This window comes from Stegostoma tigrinum, chromosome 7, assembly GCF_030684315.1.
Source record: "Stegostoma tigrinum isolate sSteTig4 chromosome 7, sSteTig4.hap1, whole genome shotgun sequence".
NCBI classification, from domain to species: domain Eukaryota; kingdom Metazoa; phylum Chordata; class Chondrichthyes; order Orectolobiformes; family Stegostomatidae; genus Stegostoma; species Stegostoma tigrinum.
Window position 1 is genome coordinate 107,171,348 of NC_081360.1, and position 20,481 is coordinate 107,191,828.

At 54.9% G+C, this 20,481-nt stretch overlaps 1 protein-coding gene across 1 annotated transcript in view; it reads right to left on the minus strand.

Moving 5' to 3' along the window:
• LOC125454312 (unconventional myosin-X-like) overlaps positions 1-20,481 on the minus strand; it is a 286,482-nt gene that overhangs the window by 33,331 nt on the left and 232,670 nt on the right. The gene's annotated exons all lie outside the window — the stretch shown is intronic.

Sequence of the window (20,481 nt, forward strand, 5' to 3'; positions counted from 1 at the left end):
GGGCACAAGACTGTTACACAGGACCACACACGGCACAGAGCACAGGGCATGAGACTGTTACACAGGAGCGCACAGCGTAAAGAGCACAGGGCATGTGACTGTTACACAGGAGCACACAGGGTACAGAACACAGGGCATGAGACTGTTACACAGGAGCGCACAGGGCACAAGGCTGTTACACAGGAGCACACAGGGCAACAGAGCACAGGGCATGAGACTGTTACACAGGAGCATACAGGGCACAAAGCACAGGGCACGAGACTGTTACACAGGAGCACACAGGGTACAGAACACAGGGCATGAGACTGTTACACAGGAGCACACAGGGTACAGAGCACAGGGTACGAGACTGTTACACTGGAGCACACAGGGTACAGAGCACAGGGCATGAGACTGTTACACAGGAGCACACAGGGTACAGAGCACAGGGCATGAGACTGTTAAACAGGAGCACACAGGGTACAGAGCACAGGGCATGAGACTGTTACACAGGAGCACACAGGGTACAGAGCACAGGGCATGAGACTGTTACACAGGAGCACACAGGGCACAGAGAATAGGGCATGAGGCTGTTACAAAGGGCACAGAGCACAGGGCAAGAGACTGTTACACAGGAGGGCAGAGTACAGGGCACAAGGCTGTTACACAGGAACACACAGGGCACAGAGCACAGGGCATGAGACTGTTACACAGGAGCGCACAGGGCACAGAGCACAGGGCAAGAGACTGTTACACAGGAGGGCTGAGTACAGGGCACAAGGCTGTTACACAGGAACACACAGGGCACGAGACTGTTACACAGGAGCATACAGGCCACAGAGCACAGGTCATGAGGCTGTTACACAGGAGCACACAGGGCACAGAGCACAGGGCAAGAGACTGTTACACAGGAGGGCTGAGTACAGGGCACAAGGCTGTTACACAGGAACACACAGGGCACGAGACTGTTACACAGGAGCATACAGGCGACAGAGCGCAGGGCATGAGACCGTTTCACAGGAGCACACAGGGCACAGAGCATAGAGCACGAGACTGTTACACAGGGCACAGAGTACATGGCACAACACTGTTACACAGGAGCACACAGGGCACAGAGCACAGGGCATCAGACTGTTACACAGGAGCACACAGGGCACAGAGAATAGGGCATGAGGCTGTTACAAAGGGCACAGAGCACAGGGCATGAGACTGTTACACAGGAGGGGAGAGTACAGGGCACAAGGCTGTTACACAGGAACACACAGGGCACGAGACTGTTACACAGGAGCATACAGGCCACAGAGCGCAGGGCATGAGACCGTTATACAGGAACACACAGGGCACACAGCACATGGCACGAGACTGTTACACAGGGCACAGAGTACATGGCACGACACTGTTACACAGGAGCACACAGGGCACAGAGCACAGGGCATCAGACTGTTACACAGGAGCACACAGGGCACAGAGAATAGGGCATGAGGCTGTTACAAAGGGCACAGAGCACAGGGCATGAGACTGTTACACAGGAGGGGAGAGTACAGGGCACAAGGCTGTTACACAGGAACACACAGGGCACGAGACTGTTACACAGGAACATACAGGCCACAGAGCGCAGGGCATGAGACCGTTATACAGGAGCACACCGGGCACAGAGAATAGGGCATGAGGCTGTTACAAAGGGCACAGAGCACAGGACAAGAGACTGTTACACAGGAGGGCAGAGTACAGGGTACAAGACTGTTACACAGGAGCACACAGGGCACAGAGCACAGGGCATGAGACTGTTACGCAGTAGCGCACAGGGAACAGAGCACAGGGCATGAGACTGTTACGCAGGAGCACACAGGGTACAGAGCACAGGGCATGAGACTGTTACACAGGAGCACACAGGGCACAGAGCACAGGGTACGAGACTGTTACACTGGAGCACACAGGGTTCAGAGCACAGGGCATGAGACTGTTACACAGGAGCGCACAGGGCATGAGACTGTTACACAGGAGCACACAGGGCACAGAGCAAAGTGCACGAGGCTGTTACACAGGAGCACACAGGGCACAAAGCACAGGGCACAAGACTGTTACACAGGAGCACACAGGGCAGGAGACTGTTACACAGGAGCGCACAGGGCATGAGACTGTTACACAGGAGCACACAGGGCACAGAGCAAAGTGCACGAGGCTGTTATAAAGGAGTACACAGCGTAAAGTGCACAGGGCATGTGACTGTTACACAGGGACATACAGGGCACAGAGCATAGAGCACGAGACCGTCACACAGGGCACAGAGCACAGGGCATGAGATTGTTACACAGAAGCACACAGGGTACAGAGCACAGGGCATGAGGCTGTTACACAGGAGCACACAGGGCACAAGGCTGTTACACAGGAGCACACAGGGCAACAGAGCACAGGGCATGAGACTGTTACACAGGAGCATACAGGGTAAAAAGCACAGGGCACAAGACTGTTACACAGGACCACACACGGCACAGAGCACAGGGCATGAGACTGTTACACAGGAGCGCACAGCGTAAAGAGCACAGGGCATGTGACTGTTACACAGGAGCACACAGGGTACAGAACACAGGGCATGAGACTGTTACACAGGAGCACACAGGGCACAAAGCACAGGGCACAAGACTGTTACACAGGAGCACACAGGGCAGGAGACTGTTACACAGGAGCGCACAGGGCATGAGACTGTTACACAGGAGCACACAGGGCACAGAGCAAAGTGCACGAGGCTGTTATAAAGAAGTACACAGCGTAAAGTGCACAGGGCATGTGACTGTTACACAGGGACATACAGGGCACAGAGCATAGAGCACGAGACCGTCACACAGGGCACAGAGCACAGGGCATGAGATTGTTACACAGAAGCACACAGGGTACAGAGCACAGGGCATGAGGCTGTTACACAGGAGCACACAGGGCACAAGGCTGTTACACAGGAGCACACAGGGCAACAGAGCACAGGGCATGAGACTGTTACACAGGAGCATACAGGGTAAAAAGCACAGGGCACAAGACTGTTACACAGGACCACACACGGCACAGAGCACAGGGCATGAGACTGTTACACAGGAGCGCACAGCGTAAAGAGCACAGGGCATGTGACTGTTACACAGGAGCACACAGGGTACAGAACACAGGGCATGAGACTGTTACACAGGAGCATACAGGGCACAAAGCACAGGGCACAAGACTGTTACACAGGACCACACACGGCACAGAGCACAGGGCATGAGACTGTTACACAGGAGCGCACACGGCACAGAGCACAGGGCACGAGGCTGTTTCACAGGAGCACACAGGGCACAAGGCTGTTACACAGGAGCATACAGGGCACAGAGCACAGGGCATGAGACTGATACACAGGGCACAGAGCACAGGGCATGAGACTGTCATACAGGAACACACAGGGCACAGAGCACATGGCACAAGACTGTTACACAACAGCATACAGGCCACAGAGCACAGGTCATGAGGCTCTTACACAGGAGCACACCGGGCACAGAGAATAGGGCATGAGGCTGTTACAAAGGGCACAGAGCACAGGGCAAGAGACTGTTACACAGGAGGGCAGAGTACAGGGCACAAGGCTGTTACACAGGAGCACACAAGGCACAGAGCACAGGGCATGAGACTGTTACACAGGAGCGCACAGGGAACAGAGCACAGGGCATGAGACTGTTACACAGGAGCACACAGGGTACAGAGCACAGGGCATGAGCCTGTTACACAGGAGCACACAGGGCACAGAGCACAGGGTACGAGACTGTTACACTGGAGCACACAGGGTACAGAGCACAGGGCATGAGACTGTTACACAGGAGCACACAGGGTACAGAGCACAGGGCATGAGACTGTTAAACAGGAGCACACAGGGCACAGAGAACATGGCACGAGACTGTTACACAACAGCATACAGGCCACAGAGCACAGGTCATGAGGCTCTTACACAGGACCACACCGGGCACAGAGAATAGGGCATGAGGCTGTTACAAAGGGCACAGAGCACAGGGCAAGAGACTGTTACACAGGAGGGCAGAGTACAGGGCACAAGGCTGTTACACAGGAACACACAGGGCACAGAGCACAGGGCATGAGACTGTTACACAGGAGCGCACACGGCACAGAGCACAGGGCATGAGACTGTTACACAGGAGCACACAGGGCACAAGGCTGTTACACAGGAGCATACAGGGCACAGAGCACAGGGCATGAGACTGTCATACAGGAACACACAGGGCACAGAGCACATGGCACGAGACTGTTACACAACAGCATACAGGCCACAGAGCACAGGTCATGAGGCTCTTACACAGGAGCACACCGGGCACAGAGAATAGGGCATGAGGCTGTTACAAAGGGCACAGAGCACAGGGCAAGAGACTGTTACACAGGAGGGGAGAGCACAGGGCACAAGACTGTTACACAGGAGCACACAGGGCACAGAGCACAGGGCATGAGACTGTTACACAGGAGCGCACAGGGCATGAGCCTGTTACACAGGAGCACACAGGGCACAGAGCACAGGGTACGAGACTGTTACACTGGAGCACACAGGGTACAGAGCACAGGGCATGAGACTGTTACACAGGAGCACACAGGGTACAGAGCACAGGGCATGAGACTGTTAAACAGGAGCACACAGGGCACAGAGAACATGGCACGAGACTGTTACACAACAGCATACAGGCCACAGAGCACAGGTCATGAGGCTCTTACACAGGACCACACCGGGCACAGAGAATAGGGCATGAGGCTGTTACAAAGGGCACAGAGCACAGGGCAAGAGACTGTTACACAGGAGGGCAGAGTACAGGGCACAAGGCTGTTACACAGGAACACACAGGGCACAGAGCACAGGGCATGAGACTGTTACACAGGAGCGCACAGGGCACAGAGCACAGGGCATGAGACTGTTACACAGGAGCACACAGGGCACAGAGCACATGGCACGAGACTGTTACACAACAGCATACAGGCCACAGAGCACAGGTCATGAGGCTCTTACACAGGAGCACACCGGGCACAGAGAATAGGGCATGAGGCTGTTACAAAGGGCACAGAGCACAGGGCAAGAGACTGTTACACAGGAGGGGAGAGCACAGGGCACAAGACTGTTACACAGGAGCACACAGGGCACAGAGCACAGGGCATGAGACTGTTACACAGGAGCGCACAGGGCATGAGACTGTTACACAGGAGCACACAGGGCACAGAGCAAAGTGCACGAGGCTGTTATACAGGAGTGCACAGCGTAAAGAGCACAGGGCATGTGACTGTTACACAGGAGCATACAGGGCACAGAGCATAGAGCACGAGACCGTCACACAGGGCACAGAGCACAGGGCATGAGATTGTTACACAGAAGCACACAGGGTACAGAGCACAGGGCATGAGGCTGTTACACAGGAGCACACAGCGTAAAGAGCACAGGGCATGTGACTGTTACACAGGAGCAAACAGGGTACAGAACACAGGGAATGAGACTGTTACACAGGAGAACACAGGGCACAAGGCTGTTACACAGGAGCATACAGGGCACAGTGCACAGGGCAAGTGACTGTTACACAGGGCACAGAGCAATGGGCATGAAACTGTTATACAGGAGCACACAGGGCACAGAGCACAGGGCACGAGACTGTTACACAGGAGGGCAGAGTACAGGGCACAAGGCTGTTATACAGGAGCGCACAGGGTACAGAGGACAGGGCATGAGACTGTTACAGAGGGCACAGAGCACAGAGCATGAGACTGTTACACAAGAGCACACAGGGCACAGAGCACAGGGCATGAGACTGTTACACAGGAGCACACAGGGCACAAGGCTGTGACACAGGAGCATACAGGCCACAGAGCACAGGTCATGAGGCTCTTACACAGGAGCACACAGGGCACAGAGCACAGGGCAAGAGACTGTTACACAGGAGGGCTGAGTACAGGGCACAAGGCTGTTACACAGGAACACACAGGGCACGAGACTGTTACACAGGAGCATACAGGCGACAGAGCGCAGGGCATGAGACCGTTTCACAGGAGCACACAGGGCACAGAGCATAGAGCACGAGACTGTTACACAGGGCACAGAGTACATGGCACAACACTGTTACACAGGAGCACACAGGGCACAGAGCACAGGGCATCAGACTGTTACACAGGAGCACACAGGGCACAGAGAATAGGGCATGAGGCTGTTACAAAGGGCACAGAGCACAGGGCATGAGACTGTTACACAGGAGGGGAGAGTACAGGGCACAAGGCTGTTACACAGGAACACACAGGGCACGAGACTGTTACACAGGAGCATACAGGCCACAGAGCGCAGGGCATGAGACCGTTATACAGGAACACACAGGGCACACAGCACATGGCACGAGACTGTTACACAGGGCACAGAGTACATGGCACGACACTGTTACACAGGAGCACAAAGGGCACAGAGCACAGGGCATGAGACTGTTACACAGGAGGGGAGAGTACAGGGCACAAGGCTGTTACACAGGAACACACAGGGCACGAGACTGTTACACAGGAGCATACAGGCCACAGAGCGCAGGGCATGAGACCGTTATACAGGAACACACAGGGCACACAGCACATGGCACGAGACTGTTACACAGGGCACAGAGTACATGGCACGACACTGTTACACAGGAGCACACAGGGCACAGAGCACAGGGCATCAGACTGTTACACAGGAGCACACAGGGCACAGAGAATAGGGCATGAGGCTGTTACAAAGGGCACAGAGCACAGGGCATGAGACTGTTACACAGGAGGGGAGAGTACAGGGCACAAGGCTGTTACACAGGAACACACAGGGCACGAGACTGTTACACAGGAGCATACAGGCCACAGAGCGCAGAGCATGAGACCGTTATACAGGAGCACGCCGGGCACAGAGAATAGGGCATGAGGCTGTTACAAAGGGCACAGAGCACAGGACAAGAGACTGTTACACAGGAGGGCAGAGTACAGGATACAAGACTGTTACACAGGAGCACACAGGGCACAGAGCACAGGGCATGAGACTGTTACGCAGTAGCGCACAGGGAACAGAGCACAGGGCATGAGACTGTTACGCAGGAGCACACAGGGTACAGAGCACAGGGCATGAGACTGTTACACAGGAGCACACAGGGCACAGAGCACAGGGTACGAGACTGTTACACTGGAGCACACAGGGTTCAGAGCACAGGGCATGAGACTGTTACACAGGAGCACACAGGGCATGAGACTGTTACACAGGAGCACACAGGGCACAGAGCAAAGTGCACGAGGCTGTTACACAGGAGCACACAGGGCACAAAGCACAGGGCACAAGACTGTTACACAGGAGCACACAGGGCAGGAGACTGTTACACAGGAGCGCACAGGGCATGAGACTGTTACACAGGAGCACACAGGGCACAGAGCAAAGTGCACGAGGCTGTTATAAAGGAGTACACAGCGTAAAGTGCACAGGGCATGTGACTGTTACACAGGGACATACAGGGCACAGAGCATAGAGCACGAGACCGTCACACAGGGCACAGAGCACAGGGCATGAGATTGTTACACAGAAGCACACAGGGTACAGAGCACAGGGCATGAGGCTGTTACACAGGAGCACACAGGGCACAAGGCTGTTACACAGGAGCACACAGGGCAACAGAGCACAGGGCATGAGACTGTTACACAGGAGCATACAGGGTAAAAAGCACAGGGCACAAGACTGTTACACAGGACCACACACGGCACAGAGCACAGGGCATGAGACTGTTACACAGGAGCGCACAGCGTAAAGAGCACAGGGCATGTGACTGTTACACAGGAGCACACAGGGTACAGAACACAGGGCATGAGACTGTTACACAGGAGCACACAGGGCACAAGGCTGTTACACAGGAGCACACAGGGCAACAGAGCACAGGGTATGAGACTGTTACACAGGAGCATACAGGGCACAAAGCACAGGGCACAAGACTGTTACACAGGACCACACACGGCACAGAGCACAGGGCATGAGACTGTTACACAGGAGCGCACACGGCACAGAGCACAGGGCACGAGGCTGTTACACAGGAGCACACAGGGCACAAGGCTGTTACACAGGAGCATACAGGGCACAGAGCACAGGGCATGAGACTGTCATACAGGAACACCCAGGGCACAGAGCACATGGCACGAGACTGTTACACAACAGCATACAGGCCACAGAGCACAGGTCATGAGGCTCTTACACAGGAGCACACCGGGCACAGAGAATAGGGCATGAGGCTGTTACAAAGGGCACAGAACACAGGGCAAGAGACTGTTACACAGGAGGGCAGAGTACAGGGCACAAGGCTGTTACACAGGAGCACACAAGGCACAGAGCACAGGGCATGAGACTGTTACACAGGAGCGCACAGGGAACAGAGCACAGGGCATGAGACTGTTACACAGGAGCACACAGGGTACAGAGCACAGGGCATGAGACTGTTACACAGGAGCACACAGGGCACAGAGCACAGGGTACGAGACTGTTACACTGGAGCACACAGGGTTCAGAGCACAGGGCATGAGACTGTTACACAGGAGCACACAGGGCACAGAGCAAAGTGCACGAGGCTGTTACACAGGAGCACACAGGGCACAAAGCACAGGGCACAAGACTGTTACACAGGAGCACACAGGGCAGGAGACTGTTACACAGGAGCGCACAGGGCATGAGACTGTTACACAGGAGCACACAGGGCACAGAGCAAAGTGCACGAGGCTGTTATAAAGGAGTACACAGCGTAAAGTGCACAGGGCATGTGACTGTTACACAGGGACATACAGGGCACAGAGCATAGAGCACGAGACCGTCACACAGGGCACAGAGCACAGGGCATGAGACTGTTACACAGGAGCACACAGGGCATGAGACTGTTACACAGGAGCACACAGGGCACAGAGCAAAGTGCACGAGGCTGTTACACAGGAGCACACAGGGCACAAAGCACAGGGCACAAGACTGTTACACAGGAGCACACAGGGCAGGAGACTGTTACACAGGAGCGCACAGGGCATGAGACTGTTACACAGGAGCACACAGGGCACAGAGCAAAGTGCACGAGGCTGTTATAAAGGAGTACACAGCGTAAAGTGCACAGGGCATGTGACTGTTACACAGGGACATACAGGGCACAGAGCATAGAGCACGAGACCGTCACACAGGGCACAGAGCACAGGGCATGAGACTGTTACACAGGAGCACACAGGGCATGAGACTGTTACACAGGAGCACACAGGGCACAGAGCAAAGTGCACGAGGCTGTTACACAGGAGCACACAGGGCACAAAGCACAGGGCACAAGACTGTTACACAGGAGCACACAGGGCAGGAGACTGTTACACAGGAGCGCACAGCGTAAAGAGCACAGGGCATGTGACTGTTACACAGGAGCACACAGGGTACAGAACACAGGGCATGAGACTGTTACACAGGAGCACACAGGGCACAAGGCTGTTACACAGGAGCACACAGGGCAACAGAGCACAGGGCATGAGACTGTTACACAGGAGCATACAGGGCACAAAGCACAGGGCACAAGACTGTTACACAGGACCACACACGGCACAGAGCACGGGGCATGAGACTGTTACACAGGAGCGCACACGGCACAGAGCACAGGGCACGAGGCTGTTACACAGGAGCACACAGGGCACAAGGCTGTTACACAGGAGCATACAGGGCACAGAGCACAGGGCATGAGACTGATACACAGGGCACAGAGCACAGGGCATGAGACTGTCATACAGGAACACACAGGGCACAGAGCACATGGCACGAGACTGTTACACAACAGCATACAGGCCACAGAGCACAGGTCATGAGGCTCTTACACAGGAGCACACCGGGCACAGAGAATAGGGCATGAGGCTGTTACAAAGGGCACAGAGCACAGGGCAAGAGACTGTTACACAGGAGGGCAGAGTACAGGGCACAAGGCTGTTACACAGGAGCACACAAGGCACAGAGCACAGGGCATGAGACTGTTACACAGGAGCGCACAGGGAACAGAGCACAGGGCATGAGACTGTTACACAGGAGCACACAGGGTACAGAGCACAGGGCATGAGACTGTTACACAGGAGCACACAGGGCACAGAGCACAGGGTACGAGACTGTTACACTGGAGCACACAGGGTACAGAGCACAGGGCATGAGACTGTTACACAGGAGCACACAGGGTACAGAGCACAGGGCATGAGACTGTTAAACAGGAGCACACAGGGTACAGAGCACAGGGCATGAGACTGTTACACAGGAGCACACAGGGTACAGAGCACAGGGCATGAGACTGTCATACAGGAACACACAGGGCACAGAGCACATGGCACGAGACTGTTACACAACAGCATACAGGCCACAGAGCACAGGTCATGAGGCTCTTACACAGGAGCACACCGGGCACAGAGAATAGGGCATGAGGCTGTTACAAAGGGCACAGAACACAGGGCAAGAGACTGTTACACAGGAGGGCAGAGTACAGGGCACAAGGCTGTTACACAGGAGCACACAAGGCACAGAGCACAGGGCATGAGACTGTTACACAGGAGCGCACAGGGAACAGAGCACAGGGCATGAGACTGTTACACAGGAGCACACAGGGTACAGAGCACAGGGCATGAGACTGTTACACAGGAGCACACAGGGTTCAGAGCACAGGGCATGAGACTGTTAAACAGGAGCACACAGGGTACAGAGCACAGGGCATGAGACTGTTACACAGGAGCACACAGGGTACAGAGCACAGGGCATGAGACTGTTACACAGGAGCACACAGGGTACAGAGCACAGGGCATGAGACTGTTAAACAGGAGCACACAGGGTACAGAGCACAGGGCATGAGACTGTTACACTGGAGCACACAGGGTTCAGAGCACAGGGCATGAGACTGTTACACAGGAGCGCACAGGGCATGAGACTGTTACACAGGAGCACACAGGGCACAGAGCAAAGTGCACGAGGCTGTTACACAGGAGCACACAGGGCACAAAGCACAGGGCACAAGACTGTTACACAGGAGCACACAGGGCAGGAGACTGTTACACAGGAGCGCACAGGGCATGAGACTGTTACACAGGAGCACACAGGGCACAGAGCAAAGTGCACGAGGCTGTTATAAAGGAGTACACAGCGTAAAGTGCACAGGGCATGTGACTGTTACACAGGGACATACAGGGCACAGAGCATAGAGCACGAGACCGTCACACAGGGCACAGAGCACAGGGCATGAGACTGTTACACAGAAGCACACAGGGCATGAGACTGTTACACAGGAGCACACAGGGCACAAGGCTGTTACACAGGAGCACACAGGGCAACAGAGCACAGGGCATGAGACTGTTACACAGGAGCATACAGGGCACAAAGCACAGGGCACAAGACTGTTACACAGGACCACACACGGCACAGAGCACAGGGCATGAGACTGTTACACAGGAGCGCACACGGCACAGAGCACAGGGCACGAGGCTGTTACACAGGAGCACACAGGGCACAAGGCTGTTACACAGGAGCATACAGGGCACAGAGCACAGGGCATGAGACTGATACACAGGGCACAGAGCACAGGGCATGAGACTGTCATACAGGAACACACAGGGCACAGAGCACATGGCACGAGACTGTTACACAACAGCATACAGGCCACAGAGCACAGGTCATGAGGCTCTTACACAGGAGCACACCGGGCACAGAGAATAGGGCATGAGGCTGTTACAAAGGGCACAGAACACAGGGCAAGAGACTGTTACACAGGAGGGCAGAGTACAGGGCACAAGGCTGTTACACAGGAGCACACAAGGCACAGAGCACAGGGCATGAGACTGTTACACAGGAGCGCACAGGGAACAGAGCACAGGGCATGAGACTGTTACACAGGAGCACACAGGGTACAGAGCACAGGGCATGAGACTGTTACACAGGAGCACACAGGGCACAGAGCACAGGGTACGAGACTGTTACACTGGAGCACACAGGGTTCAGAGCACAGGGCATGAGACTGTTACACAGGAGCACACAGGGCATGAGACTGTTACACAGGAGCACACAGGGCACAGAGCAAAGTGCACGAGGCTGTTACACAGGAGCACACAGGGCACAAAGCACAGGGCACAAGACTGTTACACAGGAGCACACAGGGCAGGAGACTGTTACACAGGAGCGCACAGGGCATGAGACTGTTACACAGGAGCACACAGGGCACAGAGCAAAGTGCACGAGGCTGTTATAAAGGAGTACACAGCGTAAAGTGCACAGGGCATGTGACTGGTACACAGGGACATAAAGGGCACAGAGCATAGAGCACGAGACCGTCAGACAGGGCACAGAGCACAGGGCATGAGACTGTTACACAGAAGCACACAGGGCATGAGACTGTTACACAGGAGCACACAGGGCACAAGGCTGTTACACAGGAGCATACAGGGCACAGAGCACAGGGCATGAGACTGTCATACAGGAACACACAGGGCACAGAGCACATGGCACGAGACTGTTACACAACAGCATACAGGCCACAGAGCACAGGTCATGAGGCTCTTACACAGGAGCACACCGGGCACAGAGAATAGGGCATGAGGCTGTTACAAAGGGCACAGAACACAGGGCAAGAGACTGTTACACAGGAGGGCAGAGTACAGGGCACAAGGCTGTTACACAGGAGCACACAAGGCACAGAGCACAGGGCATGAGACTGTTACACAGGAGCGCACAGGGAACAGAGCACTGGGCATGAGACTGTTACACAGGAGCACACAGGGTACAGAGCACAGGGCATGAGACTGTTACACAGGAGCACACAGGGCACAGAGCACAGGGTACGAGACTGTTACACTGGAGCACACAGGGTTCAGAGCACAGGGCAGGAGACTGTTACACAGGAGCACACAGGGCATGAGACTGTTACACAGGAGCACACAGGGCACAGAGCAAAGTGCACGAGGCTGTTACACAGGAGCACACAGGGCACAAAGCACAGGGCACAAGACTGTTACACAGGAGCACACAGGGCAGGAGACTGTTACACAGGAGCGCACAGGGCATGAGACTGTTACACAGGAGCACACAGGGCACAGAGCAAAGTGCACGAGGCTGTTATAAAGGAGTACACAGCATAAAGTGCACAGGGCATGTGACTGTTACACAGGGACATACAGGGCACAGAGCATAGAGCACGAGACCGTCACACAGGGCACAGAGCACAGGGCATGAGACTGTTACACAGGAGCACACAGGGCACAGAGCAAAGTGCACGAGGCTGTTATAAAGGAGTACACAGCGTAAAGTGCACAGGGCATGAGACTGTCATACAGGAACACACAGGGCACAGAGCACATGGCACGAGACTGTTACACAACAGCATACAGGCCACAGAGCACAGGTCATGAGGCTCTTACACAGGAGCACACCGGGCACAGAGAATAGGGCATGAGGCTGTTACAAAGGGCACAGAACACAGGGCAAGAGACTGTTACACAGGAGGGCAGAGTACAGGGCACAAGGCTGTTACACAGGAGCACACAAGGCACAGAGAACAGGGCATGAGACTGTTACACAGGAGCGCACAGGGAACAGAGCACAGGGCATGAGACTGTTACACAGGAGCACACAGGGCACAGAGCACAGGGCATGAGACTGTTACACTGGAGCACACAGGGCACAGAGCACAGGGTACGAGACTGTTACACTGGAGCACACAGGGTTCAGAGCACAGGGCATGAGACTGTTACACAGGAGCACACAGGGCATGAGACTGTTACACAGGAGCACACAGGGCACAGAGCAAAGTGCACGAGGCTGTTACACAGGAGCACACAGGGCACAAAGCACAGGGCATGAGACTGTTACACAGGAGCACACAGGGCACAAGGCTGTTACACAGGAGCATACAGGGCACAGAGCACAGGGCATGAGACTGTCATACAGGAACACACAGGGCACAGAGCACATGGCACGAGACTGTTACACAACAGCATACAGGCCACAGAGCACAGGTCATGAGGCTCTTACACAGGAGCACACCGGGCACAGAGAATAGGGCATGAGGCTGTTACAAAGGGCACAGAACACAGGGCAAGAGACTGTTACACAGGAGGGCAGAGTACAGGGCACAAGGCTGTTACACAGGAGCACACAAGGCACAGAGAACAGGGCATGAGACTGTTACACAGGAGCGCACAGGGAACAGAGCACAGGGCATGAGACTGTTACACAGGAGCACACAGGGCACAGAGCACAGGGCATGAGACTGTTACACAGGAGCACACAGGGCACAGAGCACAGGGTACGAGACTGTTACACTGGAGCACACAGGGTTCAGAGCACAGGGCATGAGACTGTTACACAGGAGCACACAGGGCATGAGACTGTTACACAGGAGCACACAGGGCACAGAGCAAAGTGCACGAGGCTGTTACACAGGAGCACACAGGGCACAAAGCACAGGGCATGAGACTGTTACACAGGAGCACACAGGGCACAAGGCTGTTACACAGGAGCATACAGGGCACAGAGCACAGGGCATGAGACTGTCATACAGGAACACACAGGGCACAGAGCACATGGCACGAGACTGTTACACAACAGCATACAGGCCACAGAGCACAGGTCATGAGGCTCTTACACAGGAGCACACCGGGCACAGAGAATAGGGCATGAGGCTGTTACAAAGGGCACAGAACACAGGGCAAGAGACTGTTACACAGGAGGGCAGAGTACAGGGCACAAGGCTGTTACACAGGAGCACACAAGGCACAGAGCACAGGGCATGAGACTGTTACACAGGAGCGCACAGGGAACAGAGCACAGGGCATGAGACTGTTACACAGGAGCACACAGGGTACAGAGCACAGGGCATGAGACTGTTACACAGGAGCACACAGGGCACAGAGCACATGGCACGAGACTGTTACACAACAGCATACAGGCCACAGAGCACAGGTCATGAGGCTCTTACACAGGAGCACACCGGGCACAGAGAATAGGGCATGAGGCTGTTACAAAGGGCACAGAACACAGGGCAAGAGACTGTTACACAGGAGGGCAGAGTACAGGGCACAAGGCTGTTACACAGGAGCACACAAGGCACAGAGCACAGGGCATGAGACTGTTACACAGGAGCGCACAGGGAACAGAGCACAGGGCATGAGACTGTTACACAGGAGCACACAGGGTACAGAGCACAGGGCATGAGACTGTTACACAGGAGCACACAGGGCACAGAGCACAGGGTACGAGACTGTTACACTGGAGCACACAGGGTTCAGAGCACAGGGCATGAGACTGTTACACAGGAGCACACAGGGCATGAGACTGTTACACAGGAGCACACAGGGCACAGAGCAAAGTGCACGAGGCTGTTACACAGGAGCACACAGGGCACAAAGCACAGGGCATGAGACTGTTACACAGGAGCACACAGGGCACAAGGCTGTTACACAGGAGCATACAGGGCACAGAGCACAGGGCATGAGACTGTCATACAGGAACACACAGGGCACAGAGCACATGGCACGAGACTGTTACACAACAGCATACAGGCCACAGAGCACAGGTCATGAGGCTCTTACACAGGAGCACACCGGGCACAGAGAATAGGGCATGAGGCTGTTACAAAGGGCACAGAACACAGGGCAAGAGACTGTTACACAGGAGGGCAGAGTACAGGGCACAAGGCTGTTACACAGGAGCACACAAGGCACAGAGCACAGGGCATGAGACTGTTACACAGGAGCGCACAGGGAACAGAGCACAGGGCATGAGACTGTTACACAGGAGCACACAGGGCACAGAGCACAGGGTACGAGACTGTTACACTGGAGCACACAGGGTTCAGAGCACAGGGCAGGAGACTGTTACACAGGAGCACACAGGGCATGAGACTGTTCCACAGGAGCACACAGGGCACAGAGCAAAGTGCACGAGGTTGTTACACAGGAGCACACAGGGCACAAAGCACAGGGCACAAGACTGTTACACAGGAGCACACAGGGCAGGAGACTGTTACACAGGAGCGCACAGGGCATGAGACTGTTACACAGGAGCACACAGGGCACAGAGCAAAGTGCACGAGGCTGTTATAAAGGAGAACACAGCGTAAAGTGCACAGGGCATGTGACTGTTACACAGGGACATACAGGGCACAGAGCATAGAGCACGAGACCGTCACACAGGGCACAGAGCACAGGGCATGAGACTGTTACACAGGAGCACACAGGGCATGAGACTGTTACACAGGAGCACACAGGGCACAGAGCAAAGTGCACGAGGCTGTTACACAGGAGCACACAGGGCACAAAGCACAGGGCACAAGACTGTTACACAGGAGCACACAGGGCAGGAGACTGTTACACAGGAGCGCACAGGGCATGAGACTGTTACACAGGAGCACACAGGGCACAGAGCAAAGTGCACGAGGCTGTTATAAAGGAGTACACAGCGTAAAGTGCACAGGGCATGTGACTGTTACACAGGGACATACAGGGCACAGAGCATAGAGCACGAGACCGTCACACAGGGCACAGAGCACAGGGCATGAGATTGTTACACAGAAGCACACAGGGTACAGAGCACAGGGCATGAGGCTGTTACACAGGAGCACACAGGGCACAAGGCTGTTACACAGGAGCACACAGGGCAACAGAGCACAGGGCATGAGACTGTTACACAGGAGCATACAGGGTAAAAAGCACAGGGCACAAGACTGTTACACAGGACCACACACGGCACAGAGCACAGGGCATGAGACTGTTACACAGGAGCGCACAGCGTAAAGAGCACAGGGCATGTGACTGTTACACAGGAGCACACAGGGTACAGAACACAGGGCATGAGACTGTTACACAGGAGCGCACAGGGCACAAGGCTGTTACACAGGAGCACACAGGGCAACAGAGCACAGGGCATGAGACTGTTACACAGGAGCATACAGGGCACAAAGCACAGGGCACAAGACTGTTACACAGGACCACACACGGCACAGAGCACAGGGCATGAGACTGTTACACAGGAGCGCACACGGCACAGAGCACAGGGCACGAGGCTGTTACACAGGAGCACACAGGGCACAAGGCTGTTACACAGGAGCATACAGGGCACAGAGCACAGGGCATGAGACTGTTACACAGGGCACAGAGCACAGGGCATGAGACTGTCATACAGGAACACACAGGGCACAGAGCACATGGCACGAGACTGTTACACAACAGCATACAGGCCACAGAGCACAGGTCATGAGGCTCTTACACAGGAGCACACCGGGCACAGAGAATAGGGCATGAGGCTGTTACAAAGGGCACAGAGCACAGGGCAAGAGACTGTTACACAGGAGGGCAGAGTACAGGGCACAAGGCTGTTACACAGGAGCACACAAGGCACAGAGCACAGGGCATGAGACTGTTACACAGGAGCGCACAGGGAACAGAGGACAGGGCATGAGACTGTTACACAGGAGCACACAGGGTACAGAGCACAGGGCATGAGACTGTTACACAGGAGCACACAGGGCACAGAGCACAGGGTACGAGACTGTTACACTGGAGCACACAGGGTACAGAGCACAGGGCATGAGACTGTTACACAGGAGCACACAGGGTACAGAGCACAGGGCATGAGACTGTTAAACAGGAGCACACAGGGTACAGAGCACAGGGCATGAGACTGTTACACAGGAGCACACAGGGTACAGAGCACAGGGCATGAGACTGTTACACAGGAGCACACAGGGCACAGAGAATAGGGCATGAGGCTGTTACAAAGGGCACAGAGCACAGGGCAAGAGACTGTTACACAGGAGGGCAGAGTACAGGGCACAAGGCTGTTACACAGGAACACACAGGGCACAGAGCACAGGGCATGAGACTGTTACACAGGAGCGCACAGGGCACAGAGCACAGGGCATGAGACTGTTACACAGGAGCACACAGGGCACAAGACTGTTACACAGGAGCACACAGGGCACAGAGCAAAGTGCACGAGGCTGTTATACAGGAGCACACAGCGTAAAGAGCACAGGGCATGTGACTGTTACACAGGAGCATACAGGGCACAGAGCACAGGGCATGAGATTGTTACACAGAAGCACACAGGGTACAGAGCACAGGGCATGAGGCTGTTACACAGGAGCACACAGGGCACAAGGCTGTTACACAGGAGCACACAGGGCAACAGAGCACAGGGCATGAGACTGTTACACAGGAGCATACAGGGTAAAAAGCACAGGGCACAAGACTGTTACACAGGACCACACACGGCACAGAGCACAGGGCATGAGACTGTTACACAGGAGCGCACAGCGTAAAGAGCACAGGGCATGTGACTGTTACACAGGAGCACACAGGGTACAGAACACAGGGCATGAGACTGTTACACAGGAGCGCACAGGGCACAAGGCTGTTACACAGGAGCACACAGGGCAACAGAGCACAGGGCATGAGACTGTTACACAGGAGCATACAGGGCACAAAGCACAGGGCACAAGACTGTTACACAGGACCACACACGGCACAGAGCACAGGGCATGAGACTGTTACACAGGAGCGCACACGGCACAGAGCACAGGGCACGAGGCTGTTACACAGGAGCACACAGGGCACAAGGCTGTTACACAGGAGCATACAGGGCACAGAGCACAGGGCATGAGACTGTTACACAGGGCACAGAGCACAGGGCATGAGACTGTCATACAGGAACACACAGGGCACAGAGCACATGGCACGAGACTGTTACACAACAGCATACAGGCCACAGAGCACAGGTCATGAGGCTCTTACACAGGAGCACACCGGGCACAGAGAATAGGGCATGAGGCTGTTACAAAGGGCACAGAGCACAGGGCAAGAGACTGTTACACAGGAGGGCAGAGTACAGGGCACAAGGCTGTTACACAGGAGCACACAAGGCACAGAGCACAGGGCATGAGACTGTTACACAGGAGCGCACAGGGAACAGAGGACAGGGCATGAGACTGTTACACAGGAGCACACAGGGTACAGAGCACAGGGCATGAGACTGTTACACAGGAGCACACAGGGCACAGAGCACAGGGTACGAGACTGTTACACTGGAGCACACAGGGTACAGAGCACAGGGCATGAGACTGTTACACAGGAGCACACAGGGTACAGAGCACAGGGCATGAGACTGTTACACAGGAGCACACAGGGTACAGAGCACAGGGCATGAGACTGTTACACAGGAGCACACAGGGCACAGAGAATAGGGCATGAGGCTGTTACAAAGGGCACAGAGCACAGGGCAAGAGACTGTTACACAGGAGGGCAGAGTACAGGGCACAAGGCTGTTACACAGGAACACACAGGGCACAGAGCACAGGGCATGAGACTGTTACACAGGAGCGCATAGGGCACAGAGCACAGGGCATGAGACTGTTACACAGGAGCACACAGGGCACAAGGCTGTTACACAGGAGCATACAGGGCACAGAGCACAGGGCATGAGACTGTCATACAGGAACACACAGGGCACAGAGCACATGGCACGAGACTGTTACACAGGAGCACACAGGGCACAAGGCTGTTACACAGGAGCATACAGGGCACAGTGCACAGGGCAAGTGACTGTTACACAGGGCACAGAGCAATGGGCATGAAACTGTTATACAGGAGCACACAGGGCACAGAGCACAGGGCACGAGACTGTTACACAGGAGGGCAGAGTACAGGGCACAAGGCTGTTATACAGGAGCGCACAGGGTACAGAGGACAGGGCATGAGACTGTTACAGAGGGCACAGAGCACAGAGCATGAGACTGTTACACAAGAGCACACAGGGCACAGAGCACAGGGCATGAGACTGTTACACAGGAGCACACAGGGCACAAGGCTGTTACACAGGAGCATACAGGCCACAGAGCACAGGTCATGAGGCTCTTACACAGGAGCACACAGGGCACAGAGCACAGGGCAAGAGACTGTTACACAGGAGGGCTGAGTACAGGGCACAAGGTTGTTACACAGGAACACACAGGGCACGAGACTGTTACACAGGAGCATACAGGCGACAGAGCGCAGGGCATGAGACCGTTTCACAGGAGCACACAGGGCACAGAGCATAGAGCACGAGACTGTTACACAGGGCACAGAGTACATGGCACAACACTGTTACACAGGAGCACAAAGGGCACAGAGCACAGGGCATCAGACTGTTACACAGGAGCACACAGGGCACAGAGAATAGGGCATGAGGCTGTTACAAAGGGCACAGAGCACAGGGCATGAGACTGTTACACAGGAGGGGAGAGTACAGGGCACAAGGCTGTTACACAGGAACACACAGGGCACGAGACTGTTACACAGGAGCATACAGGCCACAGAGCGCAGGGCATGAGACCGTTATACAGGAACAAACAGGGCACACAGCACATGGCACGAGACTGTTACACAGGGCACAGAGTACATGGCACGACACTGTTACACAGGAGCACACAGGGCACAGAGCACAGGGCATCAGACTGT